Here is a 20035-nt window from a genome sequence, read left to right as displayed (position 1 = left end):
GGAGGTGGTTGACATGCCAGTCCGTGTCCGTCTCTTGCAGCCAGTGGGCGAGACACATGCCATTGGGTGGGCACATTTGGAACACCGTGACTGCACCCACACAAGCGAGGAGCTAGGAGAGCTGTGCCGCTGGTGGACGTTTGCCTCCTGCAGAAGCAGAGACATTCTAACGACAGGAAGTGCTCTGTTGACCGGGACTAAGAACCAGCAGCCACAAACAGCACAGCCAATCAGGGAGGACTCCTCTTCCTCCTGCAAACAGAAATGCGACTCCTGGCTCCATTTTCCCCGCCCCCAAGTGGCACTTTGTGGCCCATTGAAATAACCACAAGGGCTGAGAACGGTGTGAATCGGGTAAACCAGATTATACCAAGAATGAGAACCACCAGCACATCCCCAAGCAGGCAAACAAGTGGACGAACAAGGGCACAAACCAAGCAATCCTACAGTTACAGCCTACAAAAACAACCTACATTCTGCAATCACAGCCTACAAAACGCAAAGCGGGAAACATGTATTTTTGGTGTTTGGGGGAAACAGATGTGGGAACAGTGTTTTGGTTTTTAATATTTTAAAATATGACACAAAGGGAAAAGGGCAAACTTTGCTTTATAAAGGGAGACTAACACACACTGAGCAAACACTTAGACAAAAGGAACCGAACAATGGTTTCAAAACTCACTAAATAACAAGACGTTATAAACACATAACACTCCTCCAAAACTCTCCAAAGCCCTCCAAAAGTGAGTCTGCTCTGCGTTACTCCTCTCACGGCCCAACAAAACCCTCAAAGCAACAGTAAGTGAGCAGGGCCCTATTTAGTGGGGGGCAAACCTATTTTGGGAGGAAAGTCGAATAAAAACAACAGATCACCTGAGAGGACTGTTATTGGCTAGACAAACCCAACAAAAAAATCCATTATTTGTTTCAAGATCCACAACTTCAGATTACAAAACAAATCCTTGCACTAGACCCGGAAGCCCACCAAGAGTTCATCAGTGATTCGTCAGCCCCCAAAACCTGTCTCGTTCTCATGATAGGGACAAATCTTTTCCAAAAGATGTGTTTGCTACCACCTGCCAGATTAAGAGAAGTTCATCCAGGCCCACACATGACATACATCCTGATAGCAGGATTTACAGCAGCACCATAACACATGGGATCTGGCCGATCTTGTCACGGGCAGCAGTTTACCCCCAAACCCCACTACCCATAAAACATTTTTTTTATTATTTCCCGAACCACCCCTGAAAAACACCTCAAAAATTGCAACAAAATGTCTGTTTCACCAAATGCAGTGAAACAAGCGTGGCGAGGTGGGTGGGTTGCAACCCGTGCACTTTGTTACCGTGTCAATGCAGATATTCTACATCATAGATTCTGGGTACTGATGAAAGCCCCCCACAAAAGGTTCTGTGAGAACGTGAGGTTAATCAAAAACTGCACAGTAAATTTAAGGCAGTCCATAACAGTCCTCTTTACGTTCTTTTTCTACAAACCTTCGTATAAGGTCGAACAAGGAGTGTGACAGAACGCCTGCTTCACCTTTGGTAGCGTGGCTGAATGCTGTGCAGTAGGCAGGCAAATGGGTGCAGCACACAGAATAACACATAGATGCATTCTCAATAACACAACTGGGTTTCAGGAGGTTATTATAAAAATGGTAACTTTTAGTATCATAAAGAATTCATACAATGGATAATAAAGGGACTCAAGAGCAAAACATGTAAGACAAATGTGAGTGGAAATAGGTTGAGAATAGACAGTGCAGGAATATCTCACTTGTGCATTCTGCTCAAACATATGTGGTTTGAGAATTCTTCCTTCTTGAGAAGGTCTATGATGAAGGACTATGATGAAGGTCTATGATGAAGGAGAAGGACTATGACAACCTCTCTACAACCTCTCTAATTTCTGACTCGACACTAGCCAAGCTGGAGACTAAGACTATTGTACAGTCCAAGCTCAGTGACAGGCACTTCCGCGTCGCGTGGGCTTAGCATCGACTGCTCTTGCCGACTTGGGGCTAAGGCTCCACATAGGGGTCTGGCTGGAATAAAAAATCCGGGCATTTACAGATGTGTTCTCAAGTCCTAATGCCTTGGGGATGTGGGTTCAAAACTATGTACAAAAGGAGGCTTGAGAACTGTTCATACACTGACGAGGCTCTAAGTGGTAGATCCAAACTGCACTGTGGTGCGTTGCAGCTACTTAGTCATGTGGATGTCTGCGAGGCGCTGGAAGGCCCTTTCGGTTGCACGGAAGGTGCATCAAACATTCTTCTTCCAGGCAGCTTCCAGGCCACAGGAGTTTCAACACAACAAGGATTGGGTCCAGATGCGGATGCACCTCCAAGGCAATATGCGAAGCAACAGCCAGGCGGGGAAACTCTCTGCTCAGGATGCTACAAAATACACCTGGCCCCAAAAAACTGCAAGGCTGTACGGAGGGGAGGTTCACAAGCTCACCAATGCCGAAGGGGCTGCCGTAGGGCACTTCAAGGGGGTGAAAAGAGACTTCAGTGTACAGAGAATCTTCTTAGAATGAAGACATTACCAATACACTTCATCCGTTAGCTCCCCTTCAACCTCTACTGGCAGGATTTGACACGTGTGTCATAGCATAGGGAATTCCTATACCACATTCCCAAACACAAATGTTCTACAGCCAGAGGTGTTTCTAGGTCTGGAAAAGACCCGGGCTATGCTATTGTCAGAACTGTCAGGACTGGGGGCTAGCTAGCCTTTTGGTTGTAGCATCTGAGATTCCATCCGGGGCTACAACCAAAAGACCAGGGGCTATAGCCCCCTTACCCCCCCCCCCAGTAGCAACGCCTCTGTCTACAGCCTATTTTCACAGTTCAGAAGAACACATGTTATCTTTTATGGTATGAAATTCCCTACAAAGTGAAGTGACCACAGTAGACACTATGCGTGTACGATAGGAAGGGTCACGCCTGGAAATCTCGCGCTGGTTCACCCAATTAATAATAAAGAAAATTGATAGCATGAGTCTCAGTAAGATTTAATGTAAATAATAAGTGAGTCAGCCAACAGGTGTTTCGACCCCCATTTGACTTCCTCAAGGCAACATTTATTTTGTCTTAGTACAATCTGGGCCTATCACTCAATGCGACTAAATGGATCTAAGATGTGAGTCTGGTCCATATGGGAGTGGTCAATACGGTGAAGATACTGTGAATGGTGTGCGTATATGAGCGGCTGTTAGGGGTGAGTTGAAGAGATCCTTAAAGTGCTCTTGATTCTGCTAAACAGCTGCGGTATTCCCGTTAAGTTGTGTGCAAATGGCCACGTCGGTCGATATACCGACATGGGAGCTCAGCAGCCTGCTAAGGCTTGCATGGAAGTATCATTAAAGTGGGAAGGACTGAGACACTTCTCCACAGAGATAGCCAGAGAGTTTAACATGTCTCACACCAGTTAACGTTTGTCCCTTGGGAATTGTAGCGTGCTCATGGGGAGGCCACTTCCACTTCTCAAGTATTCACAACACTTCATATGTGCACATGGAACTTTCCAAAGCTTTCAAAATGCAGGAAAGCAAATTACAAACCACGGTCCCTTTAAGTGGTCTCAGCAGCCAAATGCTCAATCTGTCTTTAATAACAATAACATCATATTCTTATAAAATAACCAACAGTCAATCTTCAAGGTTTATAAAATAGACCAATTGACAGTTTCAGTCAGAACTAATAATAATTGTGTACCTCTGAACTGCAGCTTCAAAATTACACCATTCTTTTAACATGAAATTGAATCAGAAAAACAAATGTGGGCAATTTCATCAAAGCCACAGGGGAACAGAAAGTTGAAAGAAATCTAGGCCAACAGTTGATTCTTAATCCAACCTCAAGCAGCCGCACACGCTGCAATGGAACTTCCAGTCATCACTAGCCACTGGTCAGATTATTATACTGTGGTACTCGCTTCCAGCTACTCCTAGAGGCATGGGTGACCATCTCTGGGCCACAGGAGCTCTGGAAACCTTCCTCCTTCCTTTTTAATCCAGCTGGAAATGTTTCCAATACAACGACGGCTGGTGCTTGTCAGTGCACGGTAGGAGAATATACAGGACAGCGTAAAAGAATTGCATCCTCCAGAAAAACATCTGCATTCTCATGGTCTCCCCCAGATTTGTGCTCAGCTCTAAAATTCAGTGCTTGGAAAGAGGGGTCGCCCAACGCAGGAGCTTGTGATTATCGCCTCTCAAAGCAACCAACCCCTTTGAAACTTTGTGTTTGGTTTTGGAGCTGGAAACGGGTTCAAACATGGTAAGAGTGAAAGGTTTTGAGGGACAGGATTGTGGCATGCCATTCATCCTATATTGCTGTGCAGCTCTGCTCTCTTGGGAGGAGACATGTACCAATGAAGGCCACTGTATTCTCTTCACCTTTATTAGTTAGGTGGGAAGAACTATTCCTATCCCTACGTCAGAAATATCTGACTGAACATTGAACTGATGTTTAAAGTGTGGGATGCATAACCAGGGTAACCCTCAGAAGTGCGCTCTGAAGTTATCAAGAGCTTCTTAACAAATGCCATTCCATAGAACAGTCTTTGGCTACTTCCATTAGGTCAGTGGAGTCGGGGGCTACTACATTTTCATAATCATTCACACACTCCCTGTAGGATCTAGTGAGACCGCATATGGCGCTCACTTTGATCTGTGTTTTGGGTGACTCCCAGTCCAAGGCAGCGTGCATCTTACACTGCAAAGACTGAGTGTTCACTTTACCCATGCAACGTCCCAAGTCCATGGCAGAGTGTCGTGCCCCTTCCCGCCTCATTGGTGAGCTTAGCCTGTCTGAGAGCCTGTTGTACACATCTAAATGGACTCTTGTGTTCATTCCAACTGGTGCGCCATACAGCAATGCCGTCACGATAGGCAACACAGAAGTTGTCCAGACTCTTTGGGAATCTCGTTTACCAACCTCTAGAAGGTGTTAGGGTAATTCTTTCTTCCAAAGGGCATCGCCTTGAATGGTAATAGCTTCCTAGGGTCACGAATGCTGACCGCTAATTGGCGCCAAGTTTAGTCGTTTCTGCCAGTAGCCATTGATCACATGCGAAAGTGGGAACTCCCCTAACTGATGAATAAGCTGATCTGCCCTCATGACAGTGTGGAGTCCTCTGTATGCAGAACTGAAGGACAAGTGACCCGTTTATCAGGACGAACATGACAGGATAGAACACGTGACCGATGAGAGCTCAATTACCCCTAGGCCCAGCGTCCTGCCAACCGTGGCCCACATGCGACCTTTGCGCTTATCTGACAACCTGTTCATCTTGAGTGAATGGAGGACATTTGCGTAGCACGCATTTCACACACTGAAGCATCTCTGGGCACGGTATATTTCTTGACAGGGGGAGCGAAGACCAGAACAGTTTTGCTTGAAGAAGAATTGCTTCAAGGCTTTCCGAAAATAAATTCTTGTCCGAGACAAAGTGTGTTTATCTGGTCTTTAGGAGGACCTCCTTTCCAGTGACCAAGGGGAATTACTTGAACGGCAAGGGATTACTCGAAGGTGGGTTGGAAACTAAAAAAGGAGCGGGCCAGTCGTTCTGATGTGGAGTTAGTTGCAAGTAGTTACTCCTCATCCATGAGTCAACCCTGCACCGGCTTTGCGTCGTCGTTTGGTGTTGATCTTGGAACCCATGTGCCATGATAAGTAGCTGGGCATCTTCTGCATATGATTGGTGACCTGTCATACACATGTTGACCATAATGGAGAGAGCTCTACGATGAATGTGAGCTTACGTGAAACAAAAGGGCCACCAATTGAATTGAGAGCTTTCCTTAAGAAAGGATCTTAACCTACCTGTTTGACCCCTGCTACCTTAGATAGTTGCTCCAAAACTATGGCATGACCAACTGTATCAAAGGCAGTGAAGAGATTGGAAAGCAGGAAGGGACTGCTTCCAGCATTGGCCATGGGTAAGGGCTCATGCCAGACAGCCAGGTTTCAGGGGTTCCATTTCTTGCAGGGGTTCTTAGATCTGTGTGATCACACTTTTCCGCAGTGTTTTACCGCAGCTCACTTCTTGAAACATTAGACAGTCTCAAGGCTGAAACACACAGCTTCTTGTCACACCTAACAATATAGTGGCAGCTCACTCTCCGGGAGCTAGGGCCCTGGCCCCTCTGTCTTTGGTATATAGCGTGCTGCTCCCTCGGCTTTAGTCAGTGCCAGATAACCGCACCCTCTGTGCAAGGGGGTGGCCTAACCCCTCCCTCTGCTCTTTCCAGAACTCTCTAGCCTCTCAAATGCCACCAGGTGTTCAGCTTTCTTTTCTTCTTGGCTTGTTCAGCTATCTCATGTTTTGTGTTCTTCTGGGCCTCTTGGCATCTCGTTCATGCTCTCTGCCAGTCCCTCACAAGTGCGCACTTGCTCTGATTTCATCACAGTTTTATATGTTGCTGGCTGTTCCTGGTTTCCCAACCAGGCTTTAAATGTTTTAGTGGGTATTTTCTCTCGGCCCCTTTAATTGTGTGGTACCCATCATTGAGCAATTCCTATGCTTTTTGTGTACCACCAAGTCATCGAGTGGGCCAATGGCGATTTTGCGGTCACGCAACGGTCTCACCTCCCATTCATAGCTCCACCATTGTCCGTGGTCTTGTTGCGGTTCTTCAGGGCCAGGACAAATCAGTGTGGCCTCTTCTCCCGATTGGTTCATGGAGTCTCTGCCAATCCATTCACAGAGCGAGAACATTGTTCTTTTTTTAAATAGGGGAACGCATCAGTGATCAGCTCTCCCCTTTTTCCAAACGTACAGCTCCAAATGATGGTTCACATGGGTCTATTCTTTCCTTGATCAATCCTGGGTCAACGTATTCGCCATAAAAGAATGATAGAGAAGGTCAGGCATAGGGGCAGCCTTAGACTGTGGAGTCCATTCTGGATTACGGGGCATGGGACCTTGGAAACCCACTCTGTGTCATTTCCAGGTAGCCCGCAGAACTACGCCTGAGCTCCCAGATAGGTCGGCTTTCCTATTCCTCAAAGTCCTACCCGTCTCTGGGAACAATGTAAGGGTACTGTCTGCATCACACAGTGCAACATTGACTTTTGGAAATGTATACATAGCTGCCAGAAAAACTGCCCATTTATACAATCACTGTGTCTCAAGTAATATTTTTTGTAGGAATCTTACAGAGCGGTGCATCGCCCGTAGAGTCACTTTGCATGGTATAAGGACAACTAATGCCACTGTGTCTGTACATATCTCTTGTGCAAGTGCCATAGAGTCATTAAACCACCAGAGGCTTTTATTTAGGAATCTATGTACTGTGATAACGTCACTGTTGAGATGCCTATATTTACTCCAGCCACTGACTCTCACTCTGACACAGCCCTTGCTAACCTTCAACTCTCCATATCCAACACTCTGGACATCCTTGCCCCTGTCATGAGGATCCGCGTGAAACCTGCCTCCGAGTGCAACTCCTGGCAGGACTCTGACCTCGCCGCCCTGAAACGCAAGTGCACAGTGGCTGAGGGGAAGTGGCAGGCTTCGAGCACTACTTTTGACAATCTGGCCTGCCGCCTTCTCCACAGGCAATACAGACTCTGCATCTGCTCGAAGAAGAGGGCCTATATCCAAGCCCAAATCTCTTGCGGCCACTAACAACACAGCAGAACTTTTCAGAATCAGCAAGGAACTCGGCAACCCTACTGCAGTTTTAACTTCTCCTCTGCCTTTCTCTGTCACTCTGCACTTCTCTGGCCTCTCACTAAATTCCTAAAACTGAGGACATCTTGTCCTCACTCTCCTCAACTTCTCACTCTTCTCCCTCACCCGCTCTCAGGCCTCCTTGGCCCCCTTGTCCCCTCCCATCCTACTCTCCTCTTGTCGGATCTATGAAAGTCTCATACAAGCAGGTGTTCCCTTGCTCCTCCAGAACTGTGAAGGACAACATTGTCTCCCTTGCTCTACGCCTTGACCGATTTCTGCAATCACTCCCTTGTCACTGGATCCTTCCCGTCACTCCTCAAGTACTCCCTTGTGCACCCTCTCCTCAAAAAGCCTTCTGTCGACCCTTCCCATCTGGCAAACTACTGCCCTATCCCCATTACCACATTCCTGGGCAAATTCTTGCAGGAGCTGGCCATCGCCCAGCTTATCCACCACACTGAATCTGTTGGTTGTCTCCACGACCACCAGTCTGGCTTCAGAGCTGCCAGAGGCATGGAAACTGCTCTCCTGAACACCTGTGAAGACTTGATCGCTAATCTTGAATCCAGCTCTCCTTCCGTTTTCATCTTACTTGACCTTTCCTCTGCCCTTGATACATTCAATCATGCCACCCTGATAAATTGGCTCCATGATAACCTTGGCATCACAGACCTGGCTCTCGATTGGTGGACCTCCTTCCTCCCGGACCGACCTTCCCAGGTTCAACTGGGCCTTTTTCTCTCCACCATCTCATTCTCCACCTGTGGAATCCGTCAGGACTCTATCCTCTCGCCTTGGCTTGTCAACATCTACCTGGCCCCTCTAGCCCACTTAATCTCCACCTTCTCTCCTAACTTTTAGTGTTATGTGGATGACACCCAGCTCTCCTTCAAGCTTCCCTCTTCTGCCTCCTTCTCTTCCGCGCTCATTCCAGAATGCCTGTCTGCTATTCAAGCATGGTGCACCGCTAATGATCTTTGCCTCAATGCCAGTGATACAGAGATTCTTCTCATTGGGACCCCTGCTCCCTCTTTCCTCCCACACTCTGACTGCCCTCCATGGGACACCTATCCTCACCCTCTTGTGTGGCAAAAAAACATTGGTGTCATCTTAAACTCCATTCTCTCCTTCTCTCCTCACATCACGGACCTTGCCAAGAAGGTCCACTTTCAGCTGCACCTCCTCAGAGACATTCTCCATTTCCTCATCGTCCCCCATAAACTCAATGGGCCTCATTACGAGTCCGGCGGTAACCAAGCTGGAAAAACCGGCAGGTTACTGCCGGACTCGTATTACCATTCTGCCTCCGTGATTCCCGGAATTACTGAGGCATTACGACCCCGGTGACCCGAGAATTCCGTAGGTCCCCATTACCATGGAGTCTTTGGACCAGTGGCGGCCGCTTTCCTGGGATCTAAAGAGATCCCAGGAGGATGTGTTTTGCATGGGGAAGGGTAGGAAGTGGGTGGGAATCGCCATTGGGATTAGCTTGGCCATGGGTAGTCAATGGGTGGGTCAATAACCATAACATTTAAGTTTGTTTTGTTGTTTTTTTATAAATAAGGCAACACATTTTGGTGGGGTGGAGGGCCGCCTAACCGTTCAAATGTAGGGAGGGTAACTTCAGAGACTTTGGGGAAAGGGCAAAGTCACTTGTGTGGGGGCATCTAACTTCTTTACACATTGTAATGAGACTATTATTCTGGTGCAGCTTCAATGTTACAAGCAGTTAACTCTCTCCTTAACGTCTGCTCTGAGCCTAGCCTATGTTGCCCTTTCTCAGATCAGTCTCTCGCTTTATATTTACAGACCATCAAAAACATCTTGCACACGTAAGAATAGTGTACCACCATTAAGCTTTGAGTTTCAAAGGGGTCACCAATGTGACAAGGGAGAGTACTCCAGTTGTTCTCTTTAGTTTCCAAAGGGGTCACCACTGTGTGGAGGATATGCAACTTTGAAGCGGTTATATCATGTGCCTCCCCCAGGCCTCCCGGTATAGCCGTTACCTTCTGTCTCATGGGCGAGCATCAATGGTTCCTTCTGTGGGGCCCAGGCCACTTCTCTCCACCACAGGACATCTGCCGCTCGGTCTGCATCTTCTTCCTGGTGGTTTGCCTCTTTCCCAGAGGCCTTGGCAGTATCAGCATTGTTTATGGACTAGATGGTCCACCCTCCTTAGGTCACGCTACTGCCTGGAGTTGTTGTTCTTCCTTGGGTTGGTGGCTTTCCTCCCCATTACTCATATGGTCGGTATGGGCCACTCTCCATCCCGATCATCACTCTCCAGGCTCTTATTTCTGGCTTCATTGCTGCTATGCAATCGAATCTCCCAGGCTCTTTCTCCTCGATTAAAGGTTAGTCCTTCCATTCTTTTATTCAAGTACCACTGCTCCAGCCCCAGCGTGAATGCAGACTCTTGTATGTCTTTGTAGGTTGATCTCTACTCCTCTTTCCCTCTTCTTCATCTCATTATAGTTGGCTGCCAACCAACAAGCACTCTTTGTAAAGTTTTCATTCTTCCTCTTATCAGTACTATTAGAAAGTGTAGGTATGAAGGGATCAGCATCACAGTAACAAATAGAGACTTGTAGAGGAGGAGCCAAATGTCTCTACCAGAAGTCCCGCTCCCATTCTTCCTATATGTTGGAAACCGGAAATTGCAACATGCACGACGCTGATAATGGTACCTATACACGAATAATCCTTGCGGCAAGATATCCATTGAGAAAACCTTATATGATGTACCTGTGGGGAAATGACAGTCTCTGAAAAGAGGTTCTTAAAGAAGTGTGAAGTGACAAAAGCAAGAGACACACCCAGAAGAGATGCAGAAGAAGAAAGTATATAGACCCTATAGAATCTGATGACAAAGTGAAGAGTCAAGTAACATTTCATGAGCCGGAATGAAGATTGCACGTGTGAAGAGAACTGAAGAAAATGCAAGCCATTTTATAATTGTACAGATACTGAAATGCAAGTAGACTAAGTAATTATGAAGGCTGGCTATACGTAGTGAATAGTCTGCAGGCGATGCTGCCAATATATATATATGTGTACAGAAATTGGATTGTCCACATCATGTTTTAGCAAACTAGGACCCCATGAACAGAAGGGCTGAAAGTGTGGCGCAGTAGAAGAAAACATCTGACGATGAGGGAAGATTCGAGATTGTCTGGCCAGTGTCAAGGGTTGGGGCAGCCAAGAAACTGGTTATCTATTCGAGAAGATACAATGAACGTGAGAAGCAAGGTGAGCTCCTGTTGAGGTGTAATGGAAAAACACTAGAAGTGCCAGGTTTTTATTAATTGTTTAGCATTAAATAAGAATGAAAGTGCTCAAACGCGGTCTCCTTTCACATGGTCTAGATGAAAATACACTTTGGGCAAGCTACACCGAGACTTGAAGATAAGACCATGCTCACACTCCCTTTTATTTTCAGGCACAGTGATACTTAGCAAGGCCGACTTCAAAAACAATTCAAATATTCAGACAGCAGGAGTGATGATGGATGATGGGCTAAATGGGTGGGGAGGTATGGTGAAGTCCAACCTACAAGCACCTGGGGTACCAGCTTGCGTGCTGCTGGCGAGTGGAATATTCCAGAAGGGTACAAGCGTGCCAACCAATCGTAGAGGGCCACCTAGCAAAGAGCCCTATACTTTGAAAGCCAATAAAACCTTGTGTATTTTATGACGGCAAAGATTACTTGCACTAGAGGTAGGCATAGCTGTCCACCTGACCTTAGCGACCCAATCACAATCCTATCCCCCATAGAAAGTATACTTAGATGTTCCCCTTAAGCCTATCACAACTCCAAGTAGGTTTTCTTATTTTGCCACATAGTATGATGTCACTGATGACATTTTGTTATAAATATGTATTTTTTCATGTGAAACATTGAGAGTGCTTGTGCGACGTCCATTGATGTCCATTGTAACTCCCTGCTTTAGACAATTGCAATTAAAACAGCCACGTTTTGCCAACTTCCTGAGTCAGTTTTATTATTGGTGTAGGAGTAAAATCTGCATCCCCATCCATCCCATATAGCGCTACCGCGCTGAAAGGGGCTGCAGGTTCACGTGGTAGCAGAGGGAGGATGGTATCAGACCCATCGACCAGTAGGTCAGTAGTGTTTTGGATGATCGGACACCCTCCGCCATTTAGCCGAAGGATTGCAAAGTTTCCTGTGAAGAGCGGCCGATATAGAATTCTTGCAAGAAGATCGATACAGTTGGGACGGGTCCCTCGTTGATTAAATCCCTCTTGGTTTCCACAGGTGCAGAGCAGACTGAAGGTGACGGTGGTCGATTGGAGGAGGGGGACGATACCAAAGGTCCTGAACTGAAGAGCGAATGGTGAGTAGATTGAGGGGACTGGCAACATAAGGGAATGGGATTGTGGTAATGAAGAAAAGTAACAGGGGTCTGTTTAGTATATCACAAGGAGCATGTAAATGAGGAGCGTTTTTATAGAGCCCGGTTTCCGACCTCAAGGCAGGTCTAGAAGGAGTCATTTCAAAACCCCAAGGTGGTAAATATGCGGCACATAAACTGGTTTATGATAGGAAATGACTCAAACTCCAATTGGGGTATTTTAGGGATTAGGAGAAAAGGAGTACCATGGTGTACATGTGAACAATCGATAAGTCTGTCTGTTTGTGTATATTGTAGATTGAAAGGAGGTGTCGAAGAGTGACAAGAGTAAACTGTGAAGTTAAAGAAGAGATAAAAAGTTGTTGTCTACTTTAGGTCATTGTCTGCGCCGACTGAAAATGTAGATTGAGATAAATGAATAGAGGCTTTGAGCAGCGAGGGTTGGAGCGTTCATATTTGTTGTTTTTCTGAAACGTATCTGTGTAACTAATGGTAAGTATTGACAGTCAATTGAGACTGGTCACAATGGGGGACGTTACTCTACTGATGCATCAGTGCAAGACATTACCAAAACACGTGCCTAAACTTAAATAGTACAGTGTGGGGTAAAGGGTGCAGCAGAAGAGCAAGAAGCACAGAAATTACGGGATAAAAGAATACAAAGATGAAGGGAAGAAGTAGAACGAATGAAAGAAGAGAAGAAAAAAGACAAGAAGAGGAAAGGGTTAGATGGGAAGTGAGAAAGCAAAGGGAATTAGACAAAGAAATTGAGCGAAAAAGAAGACAAAGGGAAAGTGATATTGATTGCATCCAGAAAGAGTTCATGGAACCAAGTCTAGTAATATCATGGGGCCATATAAAGGAGTTCCTCCCATCACAGGGAGCAATGTCAGGACCATCTAGGATAACCCTAGAGAAGAATTTTGAAATAGGAAGCATCAAAGATAGGATCTATAAAGCTCATGAAGACTTAAGGGAAAGCAGCAAATTGGGAAGCAGATGAAAGGGAGAATAAACCCCGGTCCTTCATTCGCAAAGAGAGGAAAGAGACCTGTTTAGTCTTGAGCATAGAGCTTTGTCCTTAGACATGCTTACTTTAAATAAGGGTGATGGGGACGAAAGCCATATTAGTTGGGGACTAAATATGTCAGACGAAGAGAGAGAAACCTTCCATGGGGAGGAGGGAGGAAGTGCATGCGGTCCTGGGGATGTCTGCAGACGGACAAGGAAGTAAGATGGCCTGATATAGAGCAGCCTAAGGATAAGATGCCAGATCCTATAGCATATCCAGAACGACCTAAAGGACGATCGCATAGCGAGAAGGGAGAGTCATCACCATATGTGAGCAGGCTGAGGTCAATGACAGGCAGAAGGCGAACAGGAACCATTGTCCCTGCTATGGAAAGGCAGATAATGAGAGCCGATTGTGGATTTGGGTTCACGCAATTTCCTTTATTGGAGAAAGTAGGGGCCAGACCGCAGTATATTCCCTGGCCACAAATGGATAAGGATAATTTAAGATGTAAACTTCCCAGTTTAACGGCAGGTGTGGGGAAATGTGTTTATGAGCTAGAGAATATGACAGGAGGAAATACTTTAGCAATAGGGGTCATTAAGGGTCTCCTAGCAGCCATTCTTGGGGAAAAGAGCTGATATCATTTGGACGAGAGCTGGTTACTCAAGTGTCACAGCACAGAACACAGCGTACGATGGAGCGCCATTTAATAATTGTACAGCAGATGTCTGGAGAACACTCAGGGTACAATATCCTGATACGCCAGATATGGGTGCAATTATAGCACGTAAAATGAAAGATGATGAAGATCCGCTTACTTATATTCAAAGTATTCAGGAATGGTGGACTCTTGAAATGAGGCAGCCATGGGGGAAATCAGTGGTAGTATGTTACCACATTCTGTGTCAGAGATTACCAGGCAAGTACAGAGACAGCTCAAGAAATTAGTGGGAATGGAAGAGAAGCCATGGGCAGAAATACAGTTGACTATAGTGCATCACTGCCAGCTGTTACAAGAGAAAATTAAGAAGGAAGATGCTAGAAAACCTGAGGAAGCCAAGTTAGTTCAGAAGAAATTGTTGAAGTACGCCATGGAAGGGGCAGTATTGGCAAGCTGAGAAGGATTGAGAATGCAGCAAGCAATTGGTGTATCACAGGTGGATAATCAATACCAGATGGATCAAGGAGGGAATAGGTTTATGCCATGATGCAGAGGAATGGGCTACAGAGCAAGGGGTGGTTTTCAGACTAACCAAGGTGGGGTTCAGAATATGCAAAATGATCATCAGAATATGCAAGGAGGATTAAATCAAGGGGGGGGCTAGTCAGAAGAGCTCCTTCTGTATGTTGGTCATGTGGAAACAGGGCACATTGCGCGAACATGTGGAAGCAAAGGGTATGTACAGAATGGGCAATTCTCCAGAGGGGGGGACAGCTTATCCTCCAGCATATAGCTCACAAGTTAGGGATGGGTTTGGCCAAGATCAGACAGTGTATCAAGCAGAACAAAAGCAACAGGCATTGCAGCCACAACAAGTACCATTGAATCCGCTGCAAGGGCAGTCACAGCACACACCCATGCAGATACAGCAGAATGCAAACACAGGACGGTTATTGACACCTAGAATAGGGGGTGTCACTGTGGTAGGAGGAATTCCTTTCACGGGTACAGGGATAGGCAAGTACTACAATAGGACAGCTCACAGGGTGACTTGATGTGTTCAGTACTATCGGTGACACCAGACCCTCAAGAGGAACCAAGGGTTGATGTGATGATAGAAGGCAAATCTTTTTATTTTTTAGTAGACACTGGGGCTACCTGATCATGTATACGAGAGGGCAAGTATCCAATATCGGGACATGCCATGAATGCGCAAGTTTTCTCTGGAGCTACAGGTAGAGTTCCTTTTACTGATGAATTACCAGTCTCCATAGGAGAGTGTGACATATCTGTCCCATTATTGTATTCACGGCAGACACCAGTTAATATTTAGATTTAATGGCAAAATTAAATATGACGATTTCTTTTACCGATGAAGGCATAGTGTGTTCTACTCCAGGGATACATTATGTGAATGTGGGCAAATTTATATTGGCGTTTACAGGGCAAATGGTTCTGCGAGTAATGCCATTAAAGCTAGATGTCTTTCTTCATGGGGTACATATTTTGTTGACATGGCTACCCGGCTTAGTGGGAAAGATTATGAGAATACCTGATGAGTTTTTGTTCAGGCTACTGCTACCTAGAAGATGGGGGACACACTATTCCCTAGAGTTGAATGCAGCCATAGTGCAAGGGGAATTGGCCATGCTCGAAGAGATGACAAGGGCAGGCCATGGAGAACAGTGATTGCCATTGGGGAAGGGTATAGATTAACTGACATCACTGACAAGGATATGTTTAGAAATGATCCATCAGATGAGGAAGTAATATTCGAGATGAGTATTACATATTGGGTCAGAATAGAGAAAAGGGAAATCCCAGAGCGAATGATGACAGTGCAGCAGCGGGCAGAATTTTTTGATGAAGACTTGGAAAAAGTGCCAAGCTCTTTATGGACTACAGGCCCCTATGAAGTAGGCCTATTGAACGGGATAGGGGAGGTTAAGATTAAGTTGAAGCCAGGAGCAATCTTACCTCTAGTAAAACAGTATCTGCTGTCTTGAGAGACAGATGAGGGTATTGTTAAGACTATATCAGCCCTGATGAAACAAGGCATTTTAGTGATGTCAGAGTCACCCTGTAATACCGTGGTGTACCCTGTGAAGAAATTGTAGGGAAGGTCGTGGAGATTCATACAAGATATGAGACCGTATAAGCAGATTGTACAGGCAGAGTTTCCTTTAGTTCTGAATCCGGCGATGATATTGTGTAGTATCCCAACAGAAGCACAATGCGTTTTTCTGAATCCCGTTGCATAAGGACTCCCAAGACCTTACGTCATTTATGTTTCATCAAACTAAACTGAAGAGCACTTGGTTGCCCCAAGGGTACTGTGAATCGCCATTAATCTTTAATAAGATCCTGCAGATGGACCTAAGCAACATTGATTTGCAAAGGGTTGTGCTGCAGTATGTAGATGATATTTTGGTTTGTAGCACAACAGAAGATGAATGCAGACAAGACTCGATTCAGTTAATGTCTATTTTAGCAGACAAGGGATATAAAGTGGATAAGGAGAAGTTGCAATATTGTCAAAATGAGGTGTTGTATATAGGTCAGTTAATCACACATGAGGGGAAGGGAGTCACACCTGAAAAAGCTGAGGTGATTATGAAAACAGCAAAACCGCACACGGTAAAACAAATGCAGCATTTTTTGGGATTATGCAACTATGTTAGACCGTGGATATTTTATTATAGTTCATACACAAGACCCCTTTGCAGGCTCTGAAGACAGCACAAGTGAACAAGGAAAAAATAGAACAGACTGAGGAAATGGAAGAAGGGTTTGAAGAATGAAAGAAAGCAATTTGTACAGCTCCAGTATTAGGAATTCCCAACTATGATGAGGAATTCATTTTATTTTCACATACGAATGGGACAGTTATGACAGCAGTGCTTACACAGAAGATGACATTGGGGTACAAACCCCAGGCATATTATAGTGGGATTTTAGATCCAGTTATAAGAGGGCACTTTTCTTGTGACCAATCGCTGGCAGCAGCCGCGTTCGCAATAGTGAAGTCTACTAGTATTGTGATGGGGTGTTCTATGACATTGTTTGTTGAGCATGCTTTGTTTGCCATTTTGGGAAAACCTAAGGGTATATTGACATCTCAGAGGGCTTCTGTATATGAGGCAGTTATATCGAATACAGCTATCAAAATAGTTGGGTGTAAAATAGTGAACCCTGCCATGTTTGTTGCTGAGCCTGCGGCGGAGCGTGAGCATGTGCATGATTGTGCTAACTAGGAGTTCTATGATGACATCCCACGCATAAAGGAAAATTCGCCAGCAGGGGGGCGATTCCCTTTATTGATGGGTCTTCAAAATTTGATCAAACTGATGGTGAAAGGCATTCCGGTTCAGCTGTGGTGAGACAGAGCCAATGGGGAATTTGAGGTTGTAGCAAGTGCAAGACTACCGTCACACTTTTCAGCGCAAGCAGCAGAATTGGTGGCACCTATTCTCATGCTCAAGAAACATGCAGGGCAGGAGGTGACAGTGTACAGTGACTTCACCTATGTGATGTCAACCGTGCACGCAGGGCTAGCACGTTGAAAAAGGAGGGGCTACCTCTGAGCGGACGGCACTCCAGTGCAACACGCAGCATTATTGGCCAGGCTTATTAAGGCACTAAAACTCCCAGTAGCCATCGTAATAGTTAAATGCACAGCACATACTAAGCAAACTAACTTTATCTCTCGCTGGAACTAAGTCGCAGACGAAGAGGCCAAAACGGTTGCATATTCACCAGATATTTCAAGTTTTGATACTCCAGATGTGAAAAAAAAGTAGTCACCATTATGATTGTAGTCGAAGGGTTTAATCATTTATCAAGAACACAGTTGATGGAGGTTCAAGACAATGCACCACAGGAAGAGCAAGTATTGTGCAAACGCAGGGGTGTTCTTTATCCAGCTCTGAAGCATTGTGGCAAAAGGACAGCACTGGAAAGCCGGTGATGCCTGTAGCCTTGTTAAGGGTAGCGCTTGAACAGCTGCACTACCCTGTGCATATAACTAGAGAAATCATTGCAGCAGCTATTGTTTGGACTGGTTCATAACGAACCTGTTAGAACATGTTGCATTTTATGTAGTAAGTTGCATCGTATGTCAAAAGTTTACCACTGGGCATACACTGTGAAAGATCAGAGGAGTTATTCCTTGACCGAATGGTCCTTTTCAGTATTTATTTACATGTTGACTATGTTGATATGCTGCAAGTATGTAGTGGATATATGTATATGATAGTGGTGGTGTGTCCCTTTTCCAGGTGGATCGAAGCAGGTCTATGCACACAACCTGATGCCACTTGCGCAGCAAAGTGTTTAGTCCGAGTAGTCTTTCCCAGATGGGAGTATGTGAGGTGCTGAGATCCGACAATGGGCCCTATTTTGTTAATGTAGTATTTGAACAGATTAGCCTATTATTAAGTATAAAACACAAGTTTTCTTCCGCTTATCACCCACAAGCAAACGTGTTTGTGAGAGACTCAACGGTCTCTTTAAAGAGAGATTTGCAAAATGAAAGCTGACATTAAAGAAGGAAAGGCTATATTGCCTGTCCCTTGGATTATATGCATTAAGGAATCAGCCTGGTTCGGACCACCACTTCACACCCCACAAGCTAGTGACAGGGAGGCGAATGAGAATGCCTTTGTCTCCTCCATCGAGGAGCAGAAATGAAGCCCAGAAGACTGCAGAAATGTTAGGAAATTAGGTATGTGCTAATTTGACATGTATGACCGCAAGTATCTCTGTCATTTCAGATCAGCACAAGGGAGATTGGTCTCAGTACACAGATGAAGACCATTCAGCAACCAGACTTCAAGAACTACTTCCTGTACCTAGATTATTTGTGGGAAATTCAGTCCTAGTACGTAACTTCACAAGGAAGTGACACAAGCCCCGGTTTAGCAGTCCCTATATTATTGAGGGTTCTATGTGTTAATATCCCCGCAAAAATATCACCATACAAAAATATCACCATATTATTGTGGCGATATAAAGGCATGGAACCTGTGGGGGACACCCCCACAACCCCTGCATTATTTTTAAAGGAGCGGGGACACCCCTGCAAACCCAGCTCCAAAATAAACAAAAATGACCCCCCCCCAAAATATCACCTATGGCCGTTCCAGTCGACCATATATACAGCAATATTTTTGGTGGGGATAATATGTAGTGATACCATTGTTGAGAACATTACTCCCTCAACAGTAAAAGTCCAAGAGAGATGGGCATGGATCCACTTAAGTGATGTAAAGCCTTATGCTGGTGAGACCGACGCACACCCAACCATTGATTCAGAAGCAAGACAAGAAGAAGTAGTTCAGCATGTGCCGACTCGATCGATGACAAGGAGGACGAACGCTAAGATTGACAACTAAATAAACGCACGTGTGCATTTGGACTGTGACTCACCCCGGACACTCTTTATAGATATTATAGCAGGAATGCAAAGCAAAGTTATCGAGTCACAGGAATCTTTTGAATTGGACTTTAGAAAGCACTGAAGTATTACAGATATGCCAAATCTGGAGTTTGAGTTTGACGTCTGGAAACGTGAGCAGTTTCCAGAATTATTTCTCACTGAGTTTTTCTTTGGTTGACCAAATGGTTCTGTCAGATGTTGATACCCAGAGGCAGCTTCTCGCTGTTTTTGTTTACATACTTCAAGCTTATCCTGCTCTTGTTGGGCGTAGTACTAATATGCAGGTTTTTCTGCAAGATCCTAAAAATGGCTCTGCAATTAGGAGGTTACTTGTGGCGATAGTTGAACAGATCCTGCAGTTACCTGACCATTTAACAGAGTTGCCTGATTAAAAATGTTTTTTCCTTCCTTAAAGCAGTACACAGGCACAATGAGGACTGTTGAGAATGGTACAGTTTCGGAACGTGAACAAACTCAACGAAGTGTGGAGAATCCTAAATGGTGGGGACTGATGTGTTGGTGCATAATATATGCGTGCTCAACATTTATCATTGTTTTTCTGATTTTGCTAATTCCTACTGTCAATTTTATTTGCCCAAGCAAGGAATAAGTCCCTTCGATTCTTCCCACTCCAGTGACCTATGCTGATTTATCCATTATAGAAAGGCCAAGACCATTTGTGATTATCCCTACACCAGTGACACCTGTAAGGTCACCCATTCCTCTGACAAGTGTTCCTATGATTCCCCCTGTAGGAAGGAACCTTATTGATGTACTTCATGAGCATTATGCACGCACCCTTCTTGCAAGAGGGAGACACAAGAGAAGCAGAAGAGCAGATGATTATGA

The 20035-nt window shown here is 45.2% G+C and overlaps 1 long non-coding RNA gene across 1 annotated transcript; it reads left to right on the top strand.

Annotated features, from left to right (window-relative positions):
• The first annotated feature begins 11975 nt into the window (after window positions 1-11975).
• On the top strand, window positions 11976-19732 carry LOC138581846 (uncharacterized). The gene is made up of 2 exons (XR_011304818.1): window positions 11976-12055; window positions 18522-19732. It is a non-coding gene; the product is annotated as an uncharacterized lncRNA (long non-coding RNA).
• Window positions 19733-20035: the final 303 nt, after the last annotated feature.

The sequence above is a fragment of the Ambystoma mexicanum genome, chromosome 3q, assembly GCF_040938575.1.
Source record: "Ambystoma mexicanum isolate Mex_15411 chromosome 3q, UKY_AmexF1_1, whole genome shotgun sequence".
NCBI lineage: Eukaryota > Metazoa > Chordata > Amphibia > Caudata > Ambystomatidae > Ambystoma > Ambystoma mexicanum.
The sequence above is the reverse complement of the archived record's forward strand: the minus strand, read 5'-3'. Positions and strand labels throughout refer to the sequence as shown.